This window comes from Lolium rigidum, chromosome 7 (assembly GCF_022539505.1).
Source record: "Lolium rigidum isolate FL_2022 chromosome 7, APGP_CSIRO_Lrig_0.1, whole genome shotgun sequence".
NCBI classification, from domain to species: Eukaryota; Viridiplantae; Streptophyta; class Magnoliopsida; order Poales; family Poaceae; genus Lolium; species Lolium rigidum.
Genome location: NC_061514.1, coordinates 60571167 through 60587259, shown reverse-complemented (window position 1 = coordinate 60587259; position 16093 = coordinate 60571167). Strand labels below are relative to the sequence as shown.

General features: G+C 44.9%; 1 long non-coding RNA gene across 2 annotated transcripts; it reads right to left on the bottom strand.

Moving 5' to 3' along the window:
- Positions 1–10844: 10844 nt before the first annotated feature.
- On the bottom strand, positions 10845–15624 carry LOC124678120. 2 transcript variants are annotated; one of them, XR_006994340.1, is made up of 8 exons: positions 14963–15624; positions 14710–14809; positions 13637–13816; positions 13413–13496; positions 12718–12808; positions 12298–12361; positions 11374–11463; positions 10845–11276 (listed from the first exon to the last, which is right to left on the bottom strand). It is a non-coding gene; the product is annotated as an uncharacterized LOC124678120 (long non-coding RNA). The 2 variants fall into 2 exon arrangements; XR_006994339.1 differs by having other exon boundaries at positions 13413–13816; positions 14963–15623.
- Between the last annotated feature and the right edge of the window lie 469 nt (positions 15625–16093).

Sequence of the window (16093 nt, the reverse complement as noted above, 5' to 3'; positions counted from 1 at the left end):
TCTCGATTCTCAGCTGATCTATGCATGCTGTACCATAGCTCGATTTGCGAGCCTAAAGAGAAAATGTTAGGATTGTGTACATGGTGGGAACATTGTTTGTTAGGAAAGATTGAAGCCCGTGCGTTGAGTATGAGCATGTGTACTGTAGTGTACAGATTAAATTTTCAAATTGATGGTGGTTTTTTCATCCATCAAGGATTCCATCACTCAAGAATTCGAGTTTGACCGAACATATATGATTTTGTAACAGTTGCGTGTTTGAATATTTTGTTGGACATACATAAACATCTAGTGACATACACAACTATTTTTCCATAGAAGATGAAAACTTGTCTCCTTTCAAATTGATGGTGGGTTTTTCAGCCATCAAGGATTCCATCACACGTCAATTAGAGTTTGACTGAACATATATGATTTTTTAACAGTTGTGTTTGAAATATTTTCGTTGGACATCATGTCAAGTAAATATATTTTGTTGGACATACATAAACATCTTAGTGACATACACGAATATTTTTCCATAGAAGGTGAATACATGTCTCCGTCTATTTTTTTCTAGAAGTTTTGTGCACATCCTATTTCCATACATGCATTGAATTGACATGTACGTATATCATATTTTATTTTCTTTACAAGATGTTCTTTATGTTTTCATTTGACTAAAATACTTTAAATTATTCCCAAATAGCTTATAGTCTCTATATTACACTTACTCCATTCCGGTTGAAAACGAAATTCTAGAAACTCTTAAGGAAATGAAAATAAATGCGTCTCTAGGACCAGATGGTTTCAATGTTGAGTTCTACATTGCTACATGGGATTGAATAGACCAAGATGTTGTGCAATTGGTAAGAAACTTATTTGAAACAGGTATCATGCCAACCCATATCAATGAAACTCACATTGCTCTTATTTCAAAAAAGCTTGTTTCTTTAGTTATGACTAATTATAGACCGATTAGTCTTTCCAATGTGATCTACAAAATTATTGCCAAGTGTTTTGCTAACAGACTAAAAACGTATTTACCAGACTACATTCACCCATCCCAAAAGCTTTTATCAAAGGTAGGTGAATTAGTAACACTATCATAATTGCTCGAGAAATCCCTCACTCTTTTGTTGCCTCTTCATGAAAAAACAAATCCTTCATGCTTAAAATTTCATTAACCTTATCCATGCATGTGTTTCTTCACCGACTTTCTCAGTCATCATTGATGGCCAGTCGTTTGCGAAATTCCAAGGAAATAGAGGCACCGGACAAGGTTGTCCCTTGTATCCGTACTTGTTTTTTCTTGCTATAAATGAATTATCTATTGCTATGCAGGAAGCTTTGTTAGCCAATAGTTTTGCAGGAATACTCTAGAACCAAATTGCCCCTCGATCCACTTGCTCCTTTTTACATACTCCCTCCATACCAGGGATTAGGGCGTATATTTTTCTGCACACTTATTAGGGAGACTTCAAGATTCGTTAGCCAGGAGAGAAAATTTGGGAAACTTTCCTTTCCTACCACCTCCTTAATTCTCTCTACTCTTCACGCGGCCTCTTCGGTTTCTCCATCGCGCCGTCTCCTTTCTCGACCCTGCCCCCTCTCTCTCTCTCTTGTACAGTACCTCCATTGATGGAGAGGCGGATCCATGGGAAATCTTGCTGGCCAACCGGAGGGGGAATACATGAGCATCGATTGGGCGCATCTTTGTGCCACGGATCGTCCCCAATTTTTCACGGTTGAGATCGAGATCAGATGAGGAGATGCGGTCTTGGCGCCATGGTTTGAAATCCCCGTCAAAATTTTGGACGACCTATAAGAGCTTGCCGCCATGGTTGCTGTGTTCATTGTCCCCTTCCTCTAGTCCTTCTTCTGGTTCTTCCTCAAATCATGGTGCAGCTGGACCTGAACGATCCCATAGACTGGGATGATCTTGATGATTTCGATGGGGAGGCTAGGGAACTTGCAGGAGATTTTTTCTTTGGGGTGGACAATGACGAAGGTAAAGATTTTTGTTTGATTCGTTCTGTTATTTGAGGTGGAGACAACTTGTTTCGGTTCTTACAAGTTCCTATTTTTTGAGCAGATGATGATAGCAATGCCGATCAGAGACGGCGCATGTTGGACATGAATTCATCCGCAGGAGGGGGGAACGGTCGAGGACGGCGTACTCTTGGCCTCACTGGTCTGCGATCAGCTCAGAGGTGGAACATGGATGATTCAGGCAGTAGCGGTCTAGGGCATGGCCCGCTGTACGTGGGCGAGTCGAGCTGTGCTGCAGCTCGCCGTGGCACACAGAGCTCTGGCGGGAACGGAGCTGCCAGTGACGGGAACGGAGCTGGCAGTGACAGAGAGGCTCAACTCGTGCCCTTCCCTCTCTTCGACGGCGTTTTCATGTTCACGAGTCCGTCGATCGTCGCACGAGGCCGTAGAGGTGCAGGGCGCGGGGCAGCAGGGCGAGGTGCTCGTGGCCATGGAGCTGATGGGCGCGGAGCAGCAGCGGTAGGTGCTCGTGGCCGTGGAGGTGCTGGGCGGGGAACAGCAGCGGAACGTGCTCGTGGCCGTGGAGGTGCTGGGCGGGGAACAGCAGCGGAACGTGCTCGTGGCCGCGGAGGTGCTGGGAGGGGAAGAGGAGGTGCTGCTGGACGCGGAGGTCATGGAGCTGCCGACGATGGCCATGATTAGGAGGCTGATGCAGAAGGAGAAGGAGCGGATGGTGGCGACGAACAGCACCCAGACGCAGATCAACAAGGAGCTGATGCTGCAGGTACTGTTCACATGCATGGAACACTGTTCACGTACATGCATTTAGAAATTTTGTAGAATCATGTTCATATGCTACTGTTTGGTAGAATCAATATTTTAGAAATTTTGTTTGGATTACATCATGTAGATATGCTACTGTTTGGTAGAATAAATATCTAGAATTTTTTTTAGAATCATGTACAGTAGCTACTGTTTGGTACAATCAATATTTTGAAATTTTGTAGATATCCACTTTGCATAGGAGGTTCAAGGAGAAGGAATTTAGGAGGCACTCAAATGCCATCAAACCTCGCATCACGGATGACAACAAGAAAGAAAGGGTTCGCTTTGCACTCAGTAGGCTCGACCCGGATAGTGTGGAGCCTAAGTTCCAAGGCTCATACAACGTCGTCCACATGGATGAAAAATGGTTTTACAGAACCAAAGGTTCTCAAAATTATTATTTGGCCGATGAAGAGGAAGAACCGTACCGATCATGTCAAAGCAAGAATTACATAGAGAAGGTCATGTTTCTATGTGTTGTAGGAAGACCAAGGTTTGATGAGGATGGCAATTGTATTTTTGACGGTAAAATTGGTATGTTCCCTTTTGTGACCGAGAAGCCGGCCGAACGTCGTAGTGGAAACCGCCCTAGGGGAACAATGGAAACTAAAACGAGGAATGTTACATGAGATGTTAGCCGAGAGTTCCTTATTGAAAAAGTCTTGCCCGCTATCAAGGAGAAGTGGCCGTTGGAGGATCGTTGGAGCCCAATATTCATTCAACAAGACAATGCGAAGACTCATGTCTTGCCAAATGATCCCGAATTTTTAGAAGCGGCTGCTGCAGGTGGTTGGGACATTAGACTAGTTTATCAATCTCCAAACTCACCGGATACAAATATTCTTGATTTGGGTTTATTCGCCGCTCTCCAATCATTGTTTCAAAAAAAAATCACCCACTTCTATTCTTGACATTCTCATGAAGGTATAATTTTTTATTTATTTGCAGCATTTTAATTATTTGTTTACTAATGTTGTCATTGTAATGAAGGTAGAACAAGCTTGGAACGAGTACCCGGCTGAGAGGAGCAACCGTGTCTTCTTGACACATCAAACTTGCATGGTGGATGTCATGAAGCTTATGGGAGAACACCGATACAAGATCCCACACATGAGGAAGGGGGTTCTACAAAGTTTAGGAATTCTACCTGAAGTGCTAAATGTTGATCCCGCAATTGTAAACGCGGCTAGAGAGTATGTCATGCTAGATAGTTGATCATGCTAAGTATTTTGTAATGGACTTTCATCATGCTAAGTATTTTGTAATGGAGTTTCTCCATGCTAAGTATTTTGTAATGGAGACTCATCATGCTAAGTATTTTCTGTAATGGAGTTTTAAAATGCTAAGTATTTCAAGATCTACAAAAAAAACAATAACATGGTATGCCACGGCAATCCATAATTTTCTTAACAAAAGGCAATCCAGAATTTGCGTACCATAAGGCAATCCATAACATAAATTGCATATCTCTAAAGATTGCATTACATTCCATAACTCATTACCTATTCCTCATAATAACGATAAACACCATTATCGTCAAGATAAATTTTAGGATGGTGAATGTCAAACATGACATCAAGTATTACTTGCTCACCGTTTGTGAGCACATCAAAGGAATGAACCTCTTGTCCATCCATCTCCACAACCTCTTCTACCCCTTGTATCTTCACATCTTGAACACTATCTTCAGCACCATCTTGAATCCCTCTTATGTCTGCAGCAAACTCTCCTTCCCCATCCATCTCCACAAACTCTCCTTCCCCATCCATCTCCACAACCTCTTCTACCCCTTGTATCTCCACATCTTGAACACCATCTTCAATCCCTCCTATGTCTGCAGCAAACTCTCGTTCCCCAACCATCTCCACGGCCACATCTTGAACTCCATCATTCATCACATTATCTTCAACATCCATGCCATCGATCCATGCATCAAAAGTAGACTGCACATCGAACATCCACTACATGGAAAAACTCCATTACCATATGCCTCACATGATGTTCTATCTACAAAAAAAATTCATCAAAGATTAACACACTCACCTGCATGTTCGTGCGATGCTGCTCCATGAAGAGGTTGTCCTCCAAGATGTAGTCCTCCATGCTGACCGGCATCGCAATTCCGTCTTCCATCCATGGTGGGGATCCGCCCTCGCCCATCGCTGCCTGGCTGCTGCTCGAGCCGCCCTTCCCCGTGGTACCAGACGAGCTACACCCTTCACCGTTCCCGCAGGCGGCATGGGATAGCGCCAACGCCACCATCGCCAAAACTGCTGCCGCCCTACAGATGCGAAAAAAACCCATCGCCATGGATGCCTCACCAAGAAACGGAAGGAAGAAGGGACCGGGGGAGAGGAAATGAATGGAGATGCTTGACGTACCACGATTTGTAGTGGAGCGGGGCGATTAATCGGCGTACAAGCCGATGAACCAGCCGCCATGGACGTTGGTGGCGTGCTGGATACGAGGAGCACGGGGAAGACGATCGGGAACGAGGGGGTACGAGAAGTAGGGGTAGAAACGGAAGTTGCACACGTCCACGACCCCCACGCCTTAAGCCCTGATGAAAAACGGCAAAAAATTATACGCCCTGATCCCTGGGATGGAGGGAGTATGATTTACTTGTATGTGATCAAGCTGCTGTCCAAGAAGAAATGGAAATGAAAGCAAATTATGCAGGACTTCTGCACTCTGTGTGACCAAACTTCAAATTGGATTACCCGCAAAAAAAAAAACTTCAAATTGGACAAAATATGGAATTATGTTTAGCAAGAATCTCCCACTAAACACGACCCATTTGATAAAGCAAATCTTCCCTGTTCTAGACATCGACAACTATTTCCATCTTGGGCACCCTCTGATTAACCTATGTTGAAAACCAGAACTGTTGTTTACAATTTTGTTTTCCATAAATTTAAATCCAGGCTCCCAACTTATAAAGTAGACCAACTCTCTCATGCAGCAAGACTTAAATTATTTTTAAAAAAATTCTCCTCTATACCAGCCTATTATATGACAAATATTGTTTTTCACCAAAAAGTTTTTTACAAAGCTCACAACTATCATTAGGAATTTTTGATGGACGAGTATAAGAGAAAATGCAAAAATCCAGTGCTTGAGAGCCTGGAAATACATTTTTTTTCTCCAAAAATGGAGGAAGGTTTTATTGTTTTAGGAGTTAGAAATTTGCAAGCCATGAATCAGGGGCTCATTCTTTATGGATGCTTGGAGAATTGTTGATCAACCAAAAAATTTCCTCCACACTATTCTCAAATCAAAATATTTTCCAGACTCCTCCATTTGGTGCCCAAATTTAAAATGTTCCTAAGTCGGCCTTCCGGGCCTCAATCATTAAAATGCTTCCAATCCTTAAAGCCCGTTCCTTTTACCAAATTTCACAAGGCCAAATGTCTATCTAGAACTCGTCATGGTGCAACAACTGGGCTAACATCTATGAATCACTTATTATCCATCCCAGTAGCTACACATACCCAGCGCAAGTAAAAGACTTCCAGATCAACAAGACTAGAATCACAAACTCATTGACACCCATTTTCAAGAACCCATGGATGCTAATATTAGCATGCCTATAATTTACTCTTAGGTTGAAGACTTCTTATGTTGGAGGCTAACATCAACAGGTAAGTGCAACTCAAAAAGTGCATACCATGCTTATCTCTAAAATATGCACGAACATGGAGAACCGAAGCCAAGGCAGGTTCGCCCTTCGAAATTTGGAAGAACAAGCAACTAGTACCGAGAGTGTAGACATTTGGATGGAGATTACATAGGAAAGCAATGCTTACTAGTGCTAGGGCAGGCAAATATAATAAATATATTAGTAAACTCTTTTGCAGGTGTGGTATTGAGGAGAATGATATGCATAAGTTCTTTACTTCATCCAGAGGTGTATATTCTCATTCTGCCAGGATTCGGTATTATTAGTTTCTGAGAAAGAAAGTGAATGCTTAGAAATGCCTCTAATCTAAGAGTTCATAAGATACCATTATTCTCTTTAATAAATTAATAAAGTTTTGTCTTTTGCGGAGCACTATCAGAAACAATCTGGGACGGAAGGATTCGAACCTCCGAGTGCTTTGCAAGAGCTGCCTCGTTATGTGAACCCTGGTACATCATAACTGATCATTTGGTTACAAATACAGACTCTATCATTGTATCACGTATATCTTACGAAAAAGATAATGCCTTGACTTTTATGTGGTTCACTTGGAAAGCTAGAAATGGTTGTTTATTCAACAGAAAAGATAACCATTCTAGGCAGATTCATCATATGGAAAGCACCACTAACTAAAATTTAGAAAAGTTTGTTATGTTGCAGGTCTCAGGGAACAAAGCATAAACCTAGGATTAATCCACCAGTAGGAGAGAAGGAAACCAAGTAATAGCAGCAGATGGCGATCACATGCAAGAAGAGGCATCCAAGCAAGGCAAAACAATCAAGACGGACCTAAGAATTCAAGGGAGCAAGATCTTCACCGACGTAACATGTAAAACAAGGAAAGCTCCGAATTCACAAGGAAGAATGTCTACATGAATTGGAATCTTCCGTCAATTTAAGCAGGTTTTAGGAGATGCAATAATACTCATACAAGCATTAGCATAGAAGTGTCCAACTCATCTGCATGCATAATTGGCGACTTTATTGGTTGCGGCCCAGATGGTTGAACAGCTATAGGTCCATTACGTGACCTTTCTTACAAATACTATAAATTTTGGCTAGAGCTGCTGCATCAAAAAGAACATACACTCAGGTTTCATGGGAAACAAGGAAGCAAACAGCACAGTACAAGAAAGCCTCCATGAATATTTAGGCAAAGATCTAGCACATAAAGAGAGATATCAATGGTGTTGCTCATAGGTGTGCACATTAGGCAAACAAACTTACTATGTGCTTATCTTTAGTTTTTCTAATTCAGGTCACCCTCAAGACAATTGCCCTATAGTTATAGCTTTTTATTATCTTTCTCTCTCGGCAATTATATTGCACGCTGTAAATCATCTATGAGCTGAATAAAGTTTGGCGCCTCCGGCGCCCCCCGTGTTAATGAAAAACTTCATGGGTTTGTCCCGCTCCATCTGGGTAAATTTTGGGGGTGAATATGATACTTCAGACATTCAAAATAGCAACGAACAATCCACTAGGCCCAGATAACAAGGGTAAAAAAACTCCTCCCGGGTCGCCACGCACGGGCGACTCCAGAGGCGCTCCCACCAAACCCTAGAAGCCGCCGCCGGAACTCCTCCTCCGGCCGCAGCCGCCGCCAGGGCCGGCGGTGGCAGCCACGCCAGGCCGTCGAAGACGACGGGTGAGGGCGGGCGCGCCCCGACGGGTCCCCTAAGTGCGGAGGCGGGACGTCATGGGCGGCGCGGTGGGCGAGTGCGGTCGGCGTCGCGGGGCTTCGCGGGCCTCTGCGACGCACGGATGGGGTTCGGGAGGGGTGGCGACGCGGCGCGGTGGCGGAGACCGGCGAGGCCTGTAGCGTAGAGCAGGGGGTGGAGTGGAGCAGGGGCGTCGTCAGGAGGCTTCTGGGCGCGGCCGTTGCTGGAGGTGGGGGCGCGGAGAAGCTCGGCCAGGGAGAGCCCTCGGCGAGCAGAGGTCCGCCGCCTCGAGCTCGGCGCGATCTGCGTCGCCCGACGACAGAGAGCAGAAGCTGGAGTGCGGGCCCGATCTAGGCTTCCTAGGCTTGATCTGGGCCTGCTGGGCTGGGGCGATCTGCACGTGGGTGGGCGCCTAGAGTTGGCGAGGTCCGCGGTGTGCAGCGTTTGCTCCGGCTGGAGGGGAGTGTGGTGGCTGAGGTGCCTGGCCGGGCTGGAGGTGGAGATGGAGGTTGACCGGATCCTCGGCTTTGCGGGGTGTGTCGGAGTGGTCTGCAGTTTTTTGCGACTTCATCGTCGAGGCACTGTGGAGGCAGCGGTGCGAGGCTCAAGGGCGTTCTTCCCATGCTCTGGGTTTTTGGAGATAGTCGACGGCTCGGACGAAAGTCATGCCCGGCTTCGGTCGGGGCCGGTGGCGATGGCGCCTGTGGGTGTCGTTCCCCTCCTTGGAAGCGTTGCCATGGAGTGTCAGCATCTCCCTACCCTGTTGGAGTTTGGTTGTCTTCGGGCGAAAGCCTCGATCCGGTGCGGATCAGCACGATGGCGGCGTCGGCGACGTCGTGACTCTATTGGGAGCTTCGTGCTTGAAGACACGGTGCAGAGGTCCCTTGCGGCTTTAATCTAGTGGCGCATCGGTCCATGGCAGTTCTTTAAGGCACTATGCACGTCACTGCTGGCATGTTCTTGAGGACAGCTTCTTGGGTCCAACCAAGTCCCGCCATGGATCTCCTTCGGATGGTGCGTCTACAAGCAAGACCTTTTTGGAGTTGTTCCTCTACGGAGGTGCCTGGCATCGGTCGAGACGTGGATTGGTTCTTTGCTTAGGATATATGCTTTGTGTTATAGTTGTTTGGTCTGTACGCGGTGTTGTGTGGGGTTACACTCAGTGGCGGAGCCATGAATTGAGACGAGGGGGGTCGAACATATAAGCTCTAATTTTTTGAAGCACAGAAAGAAGTCTATAAATGGCTCAGAACATTCAGTTTTCACAATTCAGGAAATACAACTAGCAAAAACATGAAAATAATAAGAACAACTTAGAAACTAGACAACTAGTATCATACCATCAAGTTGTATCTATGCCAAGAAGACGAAATTGTCGAGGTAGATGACCTCGACGTTCCTTGTAGGAATGAAAACGCAGCATAATCTTCTTGTCATCAATAAGAAACCGTACAACACCGACAACATCCCTCAAACGAGCTGCATAATCAACATGTGATTTCTCCTCTTGAGAAGTGATAGCATATGCCACACTTTGCTTCTTATTTCTGAAATCTTCACAATTACTTCTTGCATTGTTGTGAATGCTAGTTGGTCCTCCCACATGAGACTTGAAATTTTCCGATACTTTCTTCCAATTTTTAAACCCCAAATTTGTGAAAACATCATGTCCAAATTGTGAACTATTGCTTGAAGATTTGAAAAGAAAACAATATAAACAATATGCAGCATCCTCCTCCACACTATACTCTAGCCAATCATATTTGGTATACCATGCATCTCGAAATGACCGCCAATCCGGACCAAATTTGGTTTTGCGAAAATTATGACCAAACAAAAGACTCAGACCTCTCGACAAATATGCCCATCTCATTTTATCTCTAATTTGTGGGGTACCAAATTCATCAATTGGTTTCCGCATTCCAGGATCAGGGATAACATTTGCTAGATCAAACATTTCAGGAACATTTTCTTCTTCAGTGTTCTATAAAGTACAAAGTAACAATGAGCAAAATCTTACACAATTATACAGCACAAATCAAAGTTAGAGAGGGAATAACAACCTGTTGGCTCTCTTCTTCTTCATCAGACCCCTCTCTCGCTCTCTCTGTAGCTCTCTCTCCTAGCTGCCTAGCTACCTAGGAGTCTCTCATCTCCCTTGTTTTTGTACCACCATGTGTTTTTGTTTGCTATAAAAAGTTCAGGCTGGCGTAAGCCCGCCGTAGTCCAGGTCAAAAAAAAAGAGCAGCCGGGCAGGGCGGGAGCAGCGAGACTGCGAGAGGGGACGGGGCGGTGGCCCGGCGACGGGAGAAGAGGTGCGGCGTGGCGGCGGCCGGGCGGCCGGCGGCGGGAGAGGACGGAGAGTCGGGACGATTTAGGGATTCGCTGTTTCTATTTGCCTGTTTCCCGAGCGGACGGGCGTGTCGCGTGCGTGCTGAAGCCTGAAGGCGAACGAGAGGACCCCGACCCTTTTTTTCCTTTCCTGATCGGGCCGAGCGAGCGATTTGTAACTGGGCTTCGATCGTTGCTCCGTGGCGAGCCGGGTCAGCCGACCAGGCTCGACCCCCTAGTGGCGCCGCCGTTGGTTACACTGGTTGCTTGTAGCGAGTGGTGTTATTCAAACCTCTGCCTTTAATAAATACTAGGAAATGGGCGGCGCGGCGCACGCCGCGCCCATGCTGTCGACGGTGTGGTAGGATGCTGAAGTGTAAAAGGCCATTTTGTCGATGGTGCATGTAACACTATCCTTGGTATAATATACACATGCTCACAAATATTACAACCGGTCATTAGTTTGACCTCCAGGACACATTCACAATCTAGTAACCATGACACGGGTACCATTGCAAAGGCCAATCGACTGGTTAAGATTCCGGAGGAGCATTACTGGAACACCAACTTATAGTGAGATCTTATGGCATGGAAAGTTAGTAGGACCACAATCTAGTAACCATGACACGGGTGCCATTGCAAAGGCCAATCGACTGGTTAAGATTCCGGAGGAGCATTATTGGAACACCAACTTATAGTGAGATCTTATTTCATGGGAAGTTAGTAGGACCACAGTGTGGAGAAACTCTAGAGAATATAGGAGTTTTGCATCTGCTATGTGGTGCATCGTCTTGCAAATAGTATCAGAGCTGTCATAGAACAACATGAAGTTTCAGCAATATAAAAGCAAACACACGACACATAGTAGCAAATTTAACTTAATCGGGAGGTAGAAGAGGGACATACATGCATAGACAGGACCAAAGACCGCCCCTTCCTAGCATCAACAGTGAGTAATTGACTTTTATCTTGAACACATGTGTAACCATATCAGGCCTATAATCATGAGTCTGATCAGTTTCCATAAGAAGGGCATCAAATATGTCATCCCAAGCGGGCGAGCCTACTTAATCTATTCCAATAACTAAGGAATCAGGTGGTCGTACTTGGTCTATCTATTTGGCGTCCTTTAGATAGATGTACTTTTCACAAAAATCTATAAAGGGAATCAGTGGATCAACGAAAAGGAAGTTAGATAGCTATAGTATCTTCACAAATGGAAAATATTGCACCAATTAAAAGACCCGTGGTACGTCTGCAACAATTGGTACTTCACATCAAGCTATGTAATAACCCCATGTGATGATCTTAAAGTATTGAAAGATGGGGGGGAGATGGAAAACTAAAAAAAATGTAGAAACTAATGCAGATAGTGGTACAATACTGAGAAATATAAAGCTAGGAATACATACACCAACTTATGAGTAAACTAATAGTCCAGGCCATGTCATAAATAGGGGATAGTAAGAAGAACAGGGAAATATCCCTGATTTTCACTATGATTAGCAACGCCCATGCCAAAAGGCAAAAGTTGGAGATACATAAACTGAATCTTGGGCACAACCGTCTACAGTTGGATTTCGAAATACATTATCACAATGTTGAATCACATTTAGTACAGCTGCAAAGTCCAAATAAGTAATTCAATGTCTATAGAAATAGCTATATTTGTTCCATGAAAAACATAAATAGAAATATACCTTGACATCGCTAACAAAGAAAGGCGCGCATTCCTTTTAGCAGAGGAAAATAATAACCTAGCCCAAGTAGATATACGAATCTAAACGCAGGAACAATAAGCAATGAGGATAAAGTAGTGACAGAAACTACCTTGCGGACCTGAGATGTGGCAGGGAAAGTGGATTCTATGGAAGCAAAGCAATGCACGGCCAGCCTGGAATATACAGAATAAATCAAACCGTGACATGGAGCTGCTGACAATAATCTTCAATTGGCTATGCATTTCCCGAAGGAGTAGAGAAAAGGAAGCAATTAAAAGTAATAGAGTTAAGCAGGAAGACAATGTCAATTAACATGGTGATGTGTTTCGATAAACAGAGCGCAACACATAATAAACTACTGAAATAGGACAATAAAAATAGTGCATAACCATAGGGTAACCTGGTCCAAAAAAGAAAACATGCAAAGAGCAAAGAACGAACCTACTCAAATTTATAATGTTACTTTTCAACATAAAAAACAGGTATTTGAAATTCACCGAACGCATGACTGCGGGTTTAAGGCCCTCACCTGCGACAGGCTGAACCCAGTGTGTGTCCTCTCATACCAGAACTTGAGCTTGAGGTATTCCACTCAAAATCTTAAGCTTGGGTTCTGGTTTCTGATATGGAGAAGAAAAAATGATAGGCACATAAAGGACAAAATAAGAAGACGATATAAAGGAGAAAAGACATTCTCTTGTACATGAAAATATTTAAGGTAGGACTAATGTCACTCTCAATTTGAACAGCAAGTACACCACCATTAGATGTCAGCTTTTTAAAGCTTGTATACAATCTGTGTAGCGCCTTACTGGTTGCGTCTAGGGAGAGATGAAAAAACTGAGAAATAGTGAATCGGTACGACAATCAGAACATGATTAAAGGTGCTTCTATATAAGGTTTTCGAAGTTTGCACACAATCTGGGTAACACCTTATCAGCAGGCTCTCTAGAGAGATAAACATAAGAAACAACAGATCATTATACCAATCAGAACATAATTTTGAAGTGCTGCTGTAGATCAAACAATGCATAATTTGAGAATCGCAACTTCTGCAAATGGTAGGCCACAAATGCAGTTGTGAGAGAAGGTCACTGCAATTTTTTGTCAAACCACTTTCAAGTTGGTCAGTGCAGCATATGCCAGGCGCCAAAACATAGGTAGCCAGGATAGAAAAATAAGATGCTGACTTGACTGGTGGAGAAGGGAAGATCCGAGACTCACCGAGATGTCAGCCGTACATGAAGCTGGATCGCTAGCGTGGTAGTCGTCTCCTACTACCCAGTTGGGCCACTTCCGCCACCGCGGCTCACCGAATTACAGAGAACAGAAGCCATAAGCATGAATATAATTATAATAGGCTATATAAAATAAATCAAGGAATTTAGGAGGACATAAAACTTCAGAAATTCAGGGCGCTTAAATTGCAGAAAATTGAGGCAACTAACCACGGATTGGTGTCTTTCGTATGAGCTGACTGGATAGCAAGCCAGTAACAACCCCTCTTCTTTGATGCGTGAAGGGAATAGCTCTTTTATAGAAATATGCAGTGGAGCAGGCTAGCGAGCTGAGTATGTAATCATTTCAATGAAGAAGTCTATCTCCGTTGATATCTCGTGAGCTAGAATCTGCAAAAACAATGAGTGAATTAATTAAAAACAGAGAGACGGGATTGAAGCGCCCCAGCAGACGTGCTGCCCATGGACACCGCAGGCATCTTCTTGCACACTTGCTCGGAAGAACGGATAGGTTGGGGAGAGAAGTGCGCGACTGGAACACGGAAAGGCTGTGGTAATTGCACACCCGCTGCACGTCGTCGCACACGCGGAAAGACTATGGTTAAGTCCTGTGTATGCATAATTCTCTAAGAATTATCTACAGAGGTGAAAAAAAATAGCAAGACATCATCCTCTTGAACTGAGATTCAGCAAAAGCAGACCATTTACAGGGGTTGCAACTTGACAAAGACCAAAATTATTGAGCTTCAGCAATAGCAGATCACCAACGGGCATTGCAACATTACAAAGATCAAAACTGTTATGCTTATATATGTAACTATTAAGACTTCCTACGAATTCAGATATTTTGGTGTAAAAAGGATATTCCATAGGGATTTTGGCGATCTAACCCCTTAACCAAAGAGACCTTTATAGGGATGATCAATGGCAATTGTTGCAGGGATATGTACTGCTGAGTGCTATGAATTTTGGTGAACCCATCTCTAAATCAAAAAGGGCCTCTATAGGGATGACTAATTCATTTTACTGCAAGGATCTATACTGCTACGAATTTTGCTCTAAATCAAAAGAGCCTCTATAGGTATGATAAATTAATTTCACTGCAGAGATTTGTACTGCAACCAAAATCTATCCTAATTAGAATCTCTAGAATAAGAATAGGTAGGTTCCACAGGAACCAATACATTTGCTCTACAGATGCTTCTTATGATTTCAACACACGGAAACCCCAAGGCCATTTGTTATGCAGAAAAAAGACAACGTTAAGGTATGCATCTGCTTACCATCAGACATCCACAATGCACACAGTGCTGCAGGCTGCAGCACCTACATAGATTGGCTCCTTACGCTCACGTTTCCACACAGCGAAACAGGAATAAGAGACTGACAACAAACACACAAATCATGTAAAAGGTTCTGCATCACAGTCTATCATGATATTAACAAAAGGAATGCAATGTAGACCACCAGCCAGGCCCAACTCGCTGACGCCTTAGTCGTGGCCGCGTTCTACAAAAAGAGAGAGAGAGGGCTCACCAGTAGATGCACCCGGGAGTGAGCACCGCCCGCGTCGGCTCCTCCCATACTTATGGGCCATAAGCATGCCGTCTCGAGATAGAGAGAGAGAGGAGGGCGCCCAGATCTTCATCCATGTCGCCAGCCGCCTCGGGAGAAGAGGAGGGTGCCGATCTCCTCCACCGCGCTACCAGGCACGCCATGGGCCATGGCTGCATCAGGGGATAGCACAACAGACAGGGGTACCTCCTCCCATAATCGCCACTTCCGGGAAGAGGGGAGGGTGCGTAGATCCTCATCCGCACCATGAGCCACTTGTGGAGGAGAGGAGGGCGCCAGGCTCCTCCACCAACTCCGTCAGGAAGTGCGAATAAGGGTGCTGGCCTGGGACCAAGGGTGGGTGCGGGAGCAGTGTTCAGCACCGCTGGTGCCAACGGCCGCGCATCTGAGAAAGGGGGGTGGAGCACCGCCCGAGCTCCTCCTCTTTAGTCGATTGGAGATACGCCATAAGCCCCGTTCCCCGACTCGCCACCGCCGCAATGCCGTTCCGCGGCCTCGGGCGCGCAGCCATGGGAAGGATGGGGCGAGGCCGGCAGCTCAGGGAAAGAGAGAGGCCGGCAGCCACGGGGATGTCGCGCGACGGAGAGCTCTGCTGGGTGCCGCGATTAGTATGGAGGAGCTGAGATGCGGGAGGCGGCCTGAGAACATAATAACGGGAGAATGAGAGGTAGATGATTGGAGAAGATTCGGGAATGCCAAAGGAAACACCTCAGGAAAACTGGAAACTGCAAAGATAAAATAAAAAAAAATCGGGGCAAACGTGTCCATCGTTGATTGGATGAAAACCTACCATGAACAGTACCTAAGCTAAAATTTTAGCAAAAGGGGTCAGCTTTTATATATAGTATACTAGGAAGTGTGCGGCGCGGCGCACGCCGCGCCCGTGTTGTGTACCGTGCGGGAGAAAGATTTTATTGTTGATAGATTTTCAAAGGAACGCTGATGGTGGTGTGAGGATAAGTTTAAGAAATAGGAGATTGCTGCTTGCGGCAGATCTATTTATATCATAGAGGATCTGATTTATTTACATAAAGTTTCTATGCAAACTGAAGTTGCACATAGGAGCAAGTACGGTAAGTGGTGATACATGGG